The following is a 12,559-nucleotide window of genomic DNA, read 5'->3' on the forward strand; positions in this document are numbered from 1 at the left end:
TATATATATATCCTCAAACCTCAAACTCCACTTTTTTTCAGTTCAATGAAATGTCACATTTGACCAAATGCACAGACTATCATAATTGATGTGTCAGAAATTTTGTCACATTATGTACATAGGTAATAGAAATTCACAGGTGGTGATTTTTACCCACAAGAGGGAGCCTATATGTTTACATTTTCATCCCAGAATTTAAAAAAACAAATTAAAATATAAAATTCTAAAAATGTTTATTGATACCTGCATCATTATGTCAGGTCAAGTTTTGAGAAAATTGGATCATATTTGACATATTTTTCTAAGTCAGAAATAACAGTACGTCAGAAGATTAGAGAGATAATTAGAAATTCAAAAAATTTCCTACCTATTTTGTTATTTGTTTTATTCACAGAAATGAAGATGTAGTTGCCAAAGCAAGTCTAAGAGAAAACTCCTTTTAGGTGTTAGTAACATTTGTTTTGTAAAATTGACTAGAATTATTATGAGCACTCTGCACCCAAATTTAATTACATAGTAAGGAAATGACATTTCAGTCATCCTCTTATGAGAAAAGTTTTATATAAACCAATAATTTTCTATGCTTTTATGGAACAGAAAACACCTACTTAAAAAATTTTTTAAGATCACCATTCTCTCTAATATCACTTAAAACTTGCTTAGGAAATGTGATAATGAGCATAATATCATAATGAACTTTCCTTTCTTATGTGTGAGAAGTATCTTTTTTTCTTAAAACAAACAAAAAACCTAAGGTCAATTCCCTTCTATCCTATAACCTTGTAAGCAATGTCTTAAGGTGCTAAGACTCTGTGTATAAATAAATGTACTCTGAGTTTTGAAAAAAAAAATCAAATGAACTCATCTTTAAAAACTATCTCCTTAAAAAAATTGCCATCTATAAAATAATTTTGGCAACTCATACCAACCTAGAGTGATCTGTTCTATCACACTCAGAGACACGGAAATAATGGAGTTGAAAGGGGTCTTGTGACCCTTTGAAACTGTAGGGAAGATGGATGGCAAGAATTCTGTCCCCTCCCAGGATCCTCGGCTCAGTTCCTAGAAAGTATCATATGACATGGCAGGGAGCTGACGAAGAAGGGGTTAATCACCGCTGCTGATCTTCCTTCTGGAATTCCAAGCTACCCATTAAATCATTGTTTTTTTCTTCCCACTAGGGACGGTGAATCTAATGGACCCAAAATCAATACCTTATAAATGACATAAAAAATATATTCATTTTATGGACTAATGTACCCTGGTGTCTGAATCCTATTTACACCCTGTGCTTTAAAAAGGAACAACAGACCCATTTCTGCCAGTAAAAGGTTACTCAGTCACGCTAGTGACATGCTGCAGAATGCACTGTCATACTAAAGTGCAGCAGGAGGGAAAGATTGGTGGCTGCAAAACCACTATTGTGGAAACTTTAAACATGGTGTGGTGAACTTGTGTTAGGAAACACCACTAGAGAGGAGCATGCAGGTAGCTTCAAAGACTTGAGCCATGTTCTGTGGTGACTTTACATGTCTCTGACTCATCCTCCTGCTTTATAACTTATGTATATTACTTGGAGTTTTTAGTTTATCAAGTATGGCATGATAAATCTAAAACCACGCCTATAATCCCAGCGGCTTCAAATTCGTGGTTTAGTCTCTTCATTCAAATTCTACAATGATTTTCAAAACTGGATTAAAAATACTAATCGGCAGAAAAGCTCACTAAAGTACCAAAGGGACCTTAGCCAAATAGACATAGTGTGAGATCTAGTCATATGAAACCACAGGCAGAGGCAATCTCTGCCAAGACAGAGGGTACTTCATTTATCAGATACCACAGGGAGTCACCGAAACAGGTGACTATATGTTTGTGTTTATCAATTGAGAAAATGTTGATGAGAAAGTTTTACATTTACACAATATTCTCCAAATTCAGCCTCACCTTGAAAGCCAATTGTATCACTCAGAAAGTATTATGCTTAGGTTTTAAAAATCAATCCTAACTTATACTAAATTTAGTTTGAAAACACCTTATTCTGCCTTCAATATTTTTAAGATATCAGATGAAGAACGACCCTATAAAGCACAAGGATGCCTTCAATGCCAAGATAAAAGTAAGGCAAAGATGGTGCTAAAGAGTTAGAGAGGGGAGAAAAGGAAAGAAAACTAACAGCTAAAGGAAGATCTTCTTGAAAATTCCCACCAGACTTAATTTTTTGTTACAGTAGATACAAATCTAAATAGAGAATAATGAATAAAGAAAAGCAACTTTAAAACAGAGACTTCTTGAGAGAATTCTAGCAACAGGTCGGCATGAGATTTTCTGTTCAGTTTTGGCTTGACATCCATATAGTTATAAAATTACAAAAAAAAATACTGTTGTTCTTTATTCCATTTGCCAACCAGAGTCATTTATCCCCTATTAGATAAAGTATAATAGACTCTACGGAAGGGGTCATTGGCCTTCCATTTAATGATATTGCCAGCCCCAATCTGCATTTTCCCGGCAATGTCCCTCAACACGGAATAAATGGCTGATCTCTTCACAATAACAGCTGATTTCTATTTATTAAGCTAAAAAGGTCACCATTTTCTACGGCTGGGCCGCCCTGCACTATTGATAATTTTATGCATAAACAAATGGCAAATTTGTGCCACATAAATATGCATTAGCAATTACTTTTTCCTCAGGCAAGGCTCACTGCATGCAAATGTGTACCTCGCAGGGCCTGGTAGCTTTTGTTTTAGCTCTTGAACAGTGAAACAAAAGAGCACAATAAACAATTTTTAAATTGCCAATCAATAAGCAATGCAAATGCAAAGGTAAATGGCAAGGAACTTGCTCAGAAACAACAAAAGTGAGCGAAGAGGGGGATGGTGGAAGGATTTTCTTTTTCATATTATTTCATTTCTTTCTCATTTATAGTGAAAAGGCTAAAGTACTCTTGACACAGAACAGCTAGCTAGGCTGGTACCAAAGCAGATGCCAGATGGGGAAAGGAGGAAATATACACATGTTGAGTAAACACACACACACACTAAAAAGAGGGTAAAGGAAAAACTGTGTTCCTATGTGTGATTTCAGAGACATCACCTTGTCAGATTTCTGATTTCCAATTTCAGAGATTCAAAGAAGTTTCAGTTTCAGCGATTCAGAAGAATTTTAAAACTAGGAGGAGCTACAGAGATATATAACCACTGCACTTTGCTCTGCTGCTTTTCGATAACATCAGCCACGAGGAATACACATTGCTAATAAATAGCATACTATTAAAAACAAAAGAAAAGGGGATAAATGAGAACCAGGCACAGTGGCCTATAATCCCAGTGGCTCAGAAGGCTGAGGCAGGAGGATCGAGAGTTCAAAGCCAGCCTCAGCAAAAGCGAGTAACTCAGTGAGACCCTGTCTCTAAATACAAAATAGGGTCGGGGACGTGGCTCAGTGGTCAAGTGCCCCTGAGTTCAGTCTCTGGTACCAAAAAAAGAAAAAGGGGTAGATGAGAAATATTTAAGTAGGAAGCAAAAAGCACCTGCAAGCATCGCCACTTCCTCATACTACAAAATGTTCAGGATCAAATACCTGATCTCAGGAAAATTTAAGAATGATGTCCAGGCACTGGATAAAAAGATAAAGGAAAGAGACAACAGGTATAAGAAATGTAGGACACAAAGAGTTCCCTAATTTGAAAATAGGAACAAATGATAGCTCAAGATAAAAGCTGACTGTTTTGTCAAGAATGAACCTTAAGAGATTTTCTTTTTTTTTTTTTTTTCATAACGCTGTGTTCCATGCACTTTTCTAAGGGCTTTGCACTTATATCTATCACACTTCATCTTCGCAAATCTCCACAGATTGGTATTATCACTGCTTCTCCCATGTACAGCACAAGAGATATGAGGACTCTGAGAAACTTAACCAGTTAATGAAAAACAAGGCCAGATCTGTGCTTTGACCCTGTCTGATGCCTACACCTGCAAGCATCACCACTTGAAATACTGCCATCCACTCCTAAAAGCCACCCATGTTGATCCTACTGAGAAATCTCTCCCTAAATATGCTCATGGATTTGCCTTTGCATAAATAAGTCAAACTATATTTGAAAAATTTAAATTCAGGGCTTATGCAAGTATCAAGTTATTAAAATACCTTAGCCTTTATAAGATAGACAAACGGTAATTTGCACGTTAGTATGGCTATATCTTAATACATTGGTGCATGTACATGGAGAACGTGCCATGTTCTCAAAAATTATTTGAGAACAGAAAAAAACACTTTGGAATCCCCATCTTGATCATAATATGATTATAGGTTTTACTGTTACACAAATGATTAATTTAATAAGTTTTCATCACAAGCTGGTTAAATTAAATACATAAAGTATTTAGAGACTAAATATAAACAGGCAAACCTGGAAATCTAAAACCTGTATGCCCCTCTGTTGTACTCAGAACCAACTGGTTTCACAGGACTTTAGACATGTACAACGGAAGTCAAGCTTCTTCAGAGAAGATCATGATACTTCTTTTAGCAATATTTCCACCAGACTTGGAAGGCTAGGGATATGGATAATACCTTTATGAGAATAAGTACAAGATGGCCCTTTGGAGTGCCGTTCAGATATGTGTCACCTGCCTGCTATACATGAAGGTCCTCAAAAAGACTATAGTTTTCTTAGTTAGAAGAGCATTACATCTAATACTAAACCCCATCTTCTTCATAGTTAAATAGTTTTAAGAATCAGTTTACAATTACTAGAGATGAATTATAATAAAGATAAAGATTATAATAAAGATTCTCTTATATATTAATTCAAATAATTACATACTGTCCTATTTTTTTTTAAATTTTCAGTCTTCATGACTGAACATACAATAGACTTGAGTATAGTTTACTATCACCCAATATGTGCCTAAAGCCATTACTTTTTAAGAGGCCAAGTTTAATTATCATTCCTTGTCCAACTTCAAACTACATAAAGTAAGGACTTCAAACTAAAACCATATATATTGTAATTAAGTGCAGTTTATCCAAAATTTATAAATACTTGTAGCCTCTACTACATAGAAAGTATGTAAATGGAAATGCACAGGAAATATGTAAAAACCAAGATGTGTTATACAGACAATGCAGTAACAGAAGGCTACATGTGGGATTCCCAGTCAGAGGCTGAGTCAAACTATCACATTATTTATCCCCAGTCACCCCTCCTTTTTTGAGTGCAGGAGATTGAACCCAGAGATTTGTATGTGCTATACATGTGCTCTAACACTGAGATACACTTCCGGCAACCCCATCCCAGTTTTTATAGCAGCAAAATTTGAAGGATCCAGAAAGTCACAGAAATCAACAGGACATTCCAGTGAGAACTTGGTATAGATGGCAGGAGGAGAGCCAATGCCTCATTTGCCCTGGGTGGGGGGCTGACAGCTTCTCTGTCTTCACTCCTGTCTCTCCCCATCCCCTGCTCCACTGATCCTGATTCAGATCCACTTCTGTGGGCCAAGTTTCCTAGCTCCTTTGCAATCATCTTCCAAGTATATTCAGCCACTGGCAGGCAACTAACTGATCAAGGTTTAAAGGTACCTGGGAAGGGTGCAGATAAAGGAGGCTGTACAGATATGCAGGCTATGTCTCAATCTTCTTTTCACTTACTTAAATCGATTCTATACAATTAGAAACCCGTTCAAAAATAGAGATACTACTAAAGGAAATCTCCATTAGCCATCTCCAAGGCTCAACATCTGTCAACCTTCTGCTCTTTGAATTTCTCCCCTCCCTTTCCTGGCAGTGCAGGTATGTCAGTGGTGAAGCCAAGTAGCAGCTCCATTTCTTACTGGTTCTACCTCCTGCCCGACAACCCCCCATGGTTCCAGCTTCTACCCAGGTAACTGGTAACTCTGGCTGCTCCATGGTAGGAACTTCCTGCTGTTCCTGACTCCTAGCTTACTCTATTAACATTTTTTTATTGTCAATGTATCACAATTTTCCAATATTATACACTACCTTTTAAAAAATAGAGTGGAGTCTCTCTTCCTGCTTGGACCCAGACCATAGAGTGCTTATTTTATTTTATTTTTTATCATCTATTGGAAGAATCTCATTTATCCCTTATTCACAGGTCCCATGAAGTAGCTTAAGGCTTCATAAAGTAGGAGACCCTTTCAGCAACATGGACTCCAAGATGCAGGTCCAGTATTTGCCATTCTTTAAATGTGGTGCCCCATATAGAACACACACAAAGTTTTCACATGCAGCCTATTGTATACAACCACAATCTATTTCTATTCTATACCTTTTATCATCTGCTTATTGACATACTTTTAAAAAATGATTTGTCTTAATATATGGGTTAGTGAAAGAGCAACAGAGACCTTCTGCTCCTGGAAACTCTACCTCAGTGACTAACATCAGGGAAATGTGCCCAGGCTATTTTAAGGAGGTAGCTCAATCTGGCATGAAAATACATTTTTCCAATGGTAAATGGCAGAGACTGGTTAACAAAGTTTATGTCTTAGACAAGACATGTTTAACATGTAGGCATTTGTTTATTCATAACAAAACATGACCTTCTGATGTTAGGAATAAACACACACACATCATAAAAATGACTGATGTTCAATGGCTCTCACAAAATTACATTTTGAAAAATTATGGGATGATGAATCAAACATATAGATTAAATTTCCCTGAAACAGACATGTGCTTAATAATTAATGGGAAAGGATAAAAATAGTATTTATGATTTTATCTTATCCAAAACACTTGAATAATTATGCAGTAATAATATTGCTAGATGAAGACATACTTATCATATCTGAACTATAATCTGAGAAAACTGTAAAATAAAAAAGGCTTTAAAATGAAAATGATAGACTTAAATTCACAAGCTGTAACTTCATCCTGCCTTAATATAAAGTCTTATTATAATAATATCAAGTGCACAATAAAAGATTTTCACTAAGAACAATTTACAAGACTATCTGATTTTTTTACAGCAATCACAACACAGCAAAGAATGAGATATGGAGATGGAGAAAAAGAAGAGAAAAAGGAGAATACAGTCAATAATAGTAGAGGTCTAGTAAAAGTTAGGTAGAACCAGGACCCAGTAGCAAGAGAACATCTCAAATTCTGCTTCCAGAATTGGTTTTCTTCCTGTACATATGGAACTGGACAGGTACTCAACAGCCAGCAAAGGTCACCCAGGAACTCAGTGAATACAACAACTGCTAAATGAGTTCCTATCAAAAGAAAAGGAACATTCAGTCTGGAAAAAAAAAAATCAAACTTGAGTGTGGAGGGACCACCACTGAAAACAAGCAGATATTCAAAGGGTTGTCATCTGGAAAAGAAAGACTAGATATATTATCTATTGCTCCAGATGAAAAAACAAGGTTTGTTTTGTTTTGAGGGTGGTATTATGAAAATGTAAATTTCTATGCGTTAAGAAAAATAACTTTTTTTTACTGAGTTGTCTAGCAAACAATAAGATTGGCTGAAGGAGGTCAAATACTGTAGGGTTTAATAAGGGCTGTTTATTCCCTTTCTACTTTGCTACTTACTGTCTGAGTGATCTCTGACATAGTCACTTCACCTATACATGTCTCAGTTTTCTCAACTGCAAAATCATCCAAATGTATACCCTACCAGGAAAGTAAGAAGATAAGAGACTGCTGGACCATCTGTCAGAGGCCTACCAATCGGATTTCTAAACTGAATGGGATATTAGATCATCTAGCTTTGAGACTCATTCTAATCTGAGGCTAAATTTTTCATTCCTCAAAGTTCAGGTATATATGTTCATACCATTTCAGGCAAGGAAGGCTACCATTAAATATTTAAAGTGTGTGTGGCAGGGTAGAGTTTGCTGCAATTTTGCATTAAAAAGGTTATAACATTAGAGAAAGGATATTCATTTTTGACTGAAGGCAAAGCCAAATAAAACTCACAAAGTATTTTCAGTCAATTAAAGATCTATAGCATCATAAAACAAATCAAATGTGATTATTTAAGGCAGCAATATCCATTTTTAATAAATTTGCTTCATTAAATTTTCCTCCTTTTTAAAGGTACTACTTATTCAATGTACAGAAAATGCCTGGATCCCAAGGAAACATGAACAAAGTACTTGTACTTTTTGAATGTGAGGGCCGCCTCCTCGTTGCTGTCAGCAGAGCCTTTCTACTACTCCTTCAACTGTGTCTTCTGTCACGGCCACTCAGCACATGGCAACCAAGAAGAACACAGAAAAGCAAGCTCCATGGGGCTAGAGGGCATCTTCAAAAAGAGTGATTTTCAAATCCTTTTATGCAATGCCCCGGGGTTCCTCTAGTTATTTCCAGGAATGCTCTCAATTTTTCAAGAAATTCTTAAAACAAAAATCACTTTTTCTTCTCCTAACAATTATAGAGGTCTTTAGGCTTTTCAAGGTATTTCTTCTTCTGATTTGGTTCTCAGCAGTTCTGTAAGGTGGGTCTGAGGGGTTGATCCCTTTCTCTCAAATTAAAAATCTGAAGATTTATGACTTGACTGCAAATCACAAAACTATAAGGAAGCAGAGAAAGAAAAAAAAAAGGTAAAAATTCAAGTCCTGTCCTCTTTCTGGCCCACTGTTCTGGATAAGAGAACCCATGCAGGACTTTAAGAACCTGAAAAGAAGTAAATTTGAAATCCCGCAAACTTTGGAAGCATTACTTTCTTTCTGGAACTTTGAGCATTTATTGGGATCATGAAACCCTCTTTTCTTGCCTTCTCATTAATTGATAGAATATTTTTTCCACTTAAATTGACATTAACATAGTTATTTTCAACTAAAGGTGATTTTTGTCTTCTGGCGGACATTGGGCAATGTCTGTCAACATTTTTTATTGTGCCGATGTGGCAGATGTTGGGATGCTACTGTCATGGAGTAGGTAGAGGCCAGGGATGCTTCTAAACATCCTGTAGTGTGCAGGACAGCTCTCCACAACAAAGAATTATCTGATCCAAAATATAAAAAGTGCTGAGGTTGACAAATCCTGAATTAGCAGTATTTTTATTTGAGCCAGTTCCTTCTGTCCCTGACTTTTGTTACATAAATATAATAATGCTTTCAGAGTGTAACATTTCCTGGGTGTTAATGACTGGCTTGGCATAAGGTGATCAGCTTGTGTCTAGTCACTAATTCCATAAAATGCCCTAGGCCTTCATCTTTGCTGTTTGATGATACACTGAATAGTGGTTCAAGTGACAGAGGTCACCATTACAGAGATAAATGGATTATAAAATCATTTGTCATAGTATTTATAGCACTTATAAGAATGTTAAAAATAAAGCAATGCAAATGGGAGAAATCGGAAACACACATTTTAATAAAATGAAATGGAAATGGAAATTTATTTGTGAGTAAATGAGTCACCTTTGACTTCTCTGTTATGTAGAGCACACATCAAAAACTTCACAACAATGTACATCCGATCTTTAAAAGTGAATTTGGTTATCTTCTTATGTGCTGTTATTCTATAAGCATTACAGGAATTAATAATATCTTCTTCTCAGAGAAAGCTGTTAACTCTTCAGCCTTGCCCTGTTCATATTCTTAAGTCAAGGCTCTTGACTGTTTCCTGTGAGCTGGGCCCAGTCCACCATCTCTGGATGAAGCATTAATCCTACTATGAATGCAAGAAAAGCCTTGATTCTAGGGCAGCTTAGTCCTCACATATGCAAGCACCTGAATAATGGCTTAGGGATTTAAAGACAAACTTTTTAATTCACATATCTCTTCAAGAATCTGATGAAAGCTACAAACTCACTGTATATTAATATGTTTCCACACTAATAGACTATTCTTTACAGTCCTCTTATACCTCTTTATACTATTATACTTATACTATTCTTTACAGTCCTCTTATACCTCTTCAGAGGAAAGGTACCAAACTGACTTTCTTTGGGATTATCTTTTTAAAGAGTATTTTATAGTCAAAGTCTTAGAATATTGAGATAGCATCTTCCTCCAGTGCAAAGGACATGTCACTCAGGGCAAAGATTAGGCATGCTTACTGTCCATTATAAAACATTAAGATTCCCTGAGGTAAGTTTTTACTCCCTGAAGTATAAGTATCACTAGGCTGTGTTTGAGTCTCCATACAGGAATTAGGGCTCAAGGCATTGGTACTAATGCTAATACTCTGGCTACTACTGTTACTGAGTGTAGTGAACTATCTTCTTATCACAGATCCAGGATTTTACTGTCATCTCCAACCATCCATGAAACTGTGGCAGTCTGTATTAGCTGGACTTCAGATTTTGAACTTTTTCTTAAATTTTGGAATATTTGCATATACAAAATGAGATATCTTGGGGACAGGACCCAAGTCTAAACCTGAAATTCATTTATGTTTCATGAACATACACATAGCCCAGAGGTTATTTTATACAATATTTTTAATGCACTTGCTTTTAGACTGTGACTCATCACTGAGGCCAAGTGTGGAATTTTATACCTGCACTGTCAATGTAGAAAATTAGATTTTGGAGCACTTGGGGTTTCAGATTTTCATATTAGGGATACTCAACCTCTAGTAGTTTTAACTGCACGCTTTCTATATGCTACTCATTTTGTTAGGGGCCTCCCAAATATTACTGACATTCATTCTGATTATAACATCCATGAAGGATCTATTATTTTCCTCATTGGACAGAAAGAAACAAAGACCTGGATAAATCAAGTACTTAGCCTAGGCTACACAACTAGCCAATGTTGGAGCCAGGAAGGAGGTTGAGATATGGAATGTGAGCTCGGATTATGTCCTTAATCTTTTTCCTTTTCTGTCTTCCCCTCTGAGCCACTCAGCTGGTGACACAAAGGCACAGTCCCTGCCCTTGAAAGGATAATGCTGTAAAGAGTGAGTATAAGAGTCAGAACAGTATTGTAAGAGCTTGGATGGAGTATTCACAAAAAGAGAAAGACTCTAGCTTCTCCTAGAAGTCTAGGATAGCTTCCCAGACAAAAAGATTACTAAGGGGGATCTTGAAGGGTGATTAGGAGTAGATTAGGTAAAGAAGTGGCCGTCATATATTTCCTGATTTTACACATGAAGAAACAGAGGCTCAGACAATTGGCCAACATCACCTAGCTCCTTTTAAAAACAGGTTTGCAGTTCGATGGCTGATGAGCTTTTACTATCCCTTGCTGCCCTCAAAGATCATTCCCTACATTGCATCTGGCAAAAGGCAGTTCTCAAAAATATCTATTGTGTATACTGTTATTATTCTCCTTTAATGGTTTTTTAAAAATATGACATCATTAGGCACTATGTATTTGAGGAAATAGTATGTGAATACAGTCCCATAAGATTTTCTCTTTGTTAGGATGGGCACAGCACATCACAAGGTATTTAAAGTGTTAATAAATCAGTTGGATATTTAAATGTTATTTTCTGTTAGATTTTATTGAAGGACTTATCATGATTATAGACAAAGTTCCAACAAGGTCAACATCAATGTTCCAAAGCATGAGCAGGTAAGCTAAAAAGAGATCAAATAAATTGTTTAAATGTTACAGCATAGGTAGTTCTCACGAATGTCTCTGCAACCAGTCTAACTTCCATTAACATAGTTAGAAACTCTCTGATATGAAGAAAATTACTATAACTTCAGATATTACTCTAAGGAGCTATTGCTGTAGAATAGAAATGAAGAGATGTAGATAAATCTGCTAATGTTCATCTTATTCACATAAAGTGTGCAAATAGGAACAGAAAACAGAAGCACAAAAAGTTTCAAGAAAATCATGCCCAATAAAGAGATTTTAAATCAGTTAAAGCACTTTTCTAAGTTTCTGCTATAGTACGTTTATAAGATATTGATTTAACATTCGAGCAGCCATCTTTAATGTTAACTGCCATCTTATAAGTTTCACTTTCCTGTACTTTCTCTTACCAGAACTCCCCCCATCCCCATTAGTGACCTACCCCGTGGTACCACAAACCTAAGCCAATACCAGAAGGATACAACCCTTTGCTCTGGAAAGCTCCATGGTACCATCGACCTAAGCCAATCCCATGCTATTCCCCACCTGCCTAGTTGTAATGCAATGTACCCCCAAGCCTATCCCATAGCACCAAAACTACAACTCTAAACCCATACCCCACAAAAGCTGAACACCCAATTATCTCGGGGCCTCTCTCCTCACTATAGAGAGATGGCCTTTATTTGCCAGCTCTGACAAATAAACTTTCTTGTGGATCTCTGTCTCATTTCTTGGTCGCCTGTCTCTTGCTTTCTCACTTTCCTTTCAATATTCATATAGGTTCTAATAGAAACTCAGTATGGTTTGGTAGACAATACAGAATTGGGAGGTGGGGTAACAAAGAGAGATTTTATTAAAAGAGCAAGAATTTACTGCTACAGCCCTGGTTGACCATTCTCTGGTTTCTTAGGACAATAAAGTCACCACCAGAAACAATGCCATGCAGAATGTGACCTGGATAAAAGGGGACCATACTAGTAGCTGGGAAAAATGTACATGAACTTGCTACGGCCTCTTCTCCATGATTGTTCCTGGTCTAGTGGATGG

General features: G+C 36.5%; 1 protein-coding gene across 9 annotated transcripts in view; it reads right to left on the reverse strand.

Moving 5' to 3' along the window:
* The window catches only part of Sox5 (SRY-box transcription factor 5), a 960,532-nt gene that overhangs the window by 699,129 nt on the left and 248,844 nt on the right, over positions 1-12,559 (reverse strand). Inside the window, exon 1 of one of the 9 annotated variants that reach the window (XM_048787313.1) lies at positions 7,214-7,223. The exons of the other annotated variants lie outside the window; for them this stretch is intronic. The gene's annotated coding sequence lies outside the window, so the exon portion shown is untranslated. Of the gene's footprint in view, positions 1-7,213; positions 7,224-12,559 lie in introns of those variants that run through there. 9 annotated transcript variants of the gene reach the window in all.

The sequence above is a fragment of the Marmota marmota genome, unplaced genomic scaffold (genome assembly GCF_001458135.2).
Source record: "Marmota marmota marmota unplaced genomic scaffold, marMar, whole genome shotgun sequence".
In the NCBI taxonomy this organism is placed as follows: domain Eukaryota; kingdom Metazoa; phylum Chordata; class Mammalia; order Rodentia; family Sciuridae; genus Marmota; species Marmota marmota.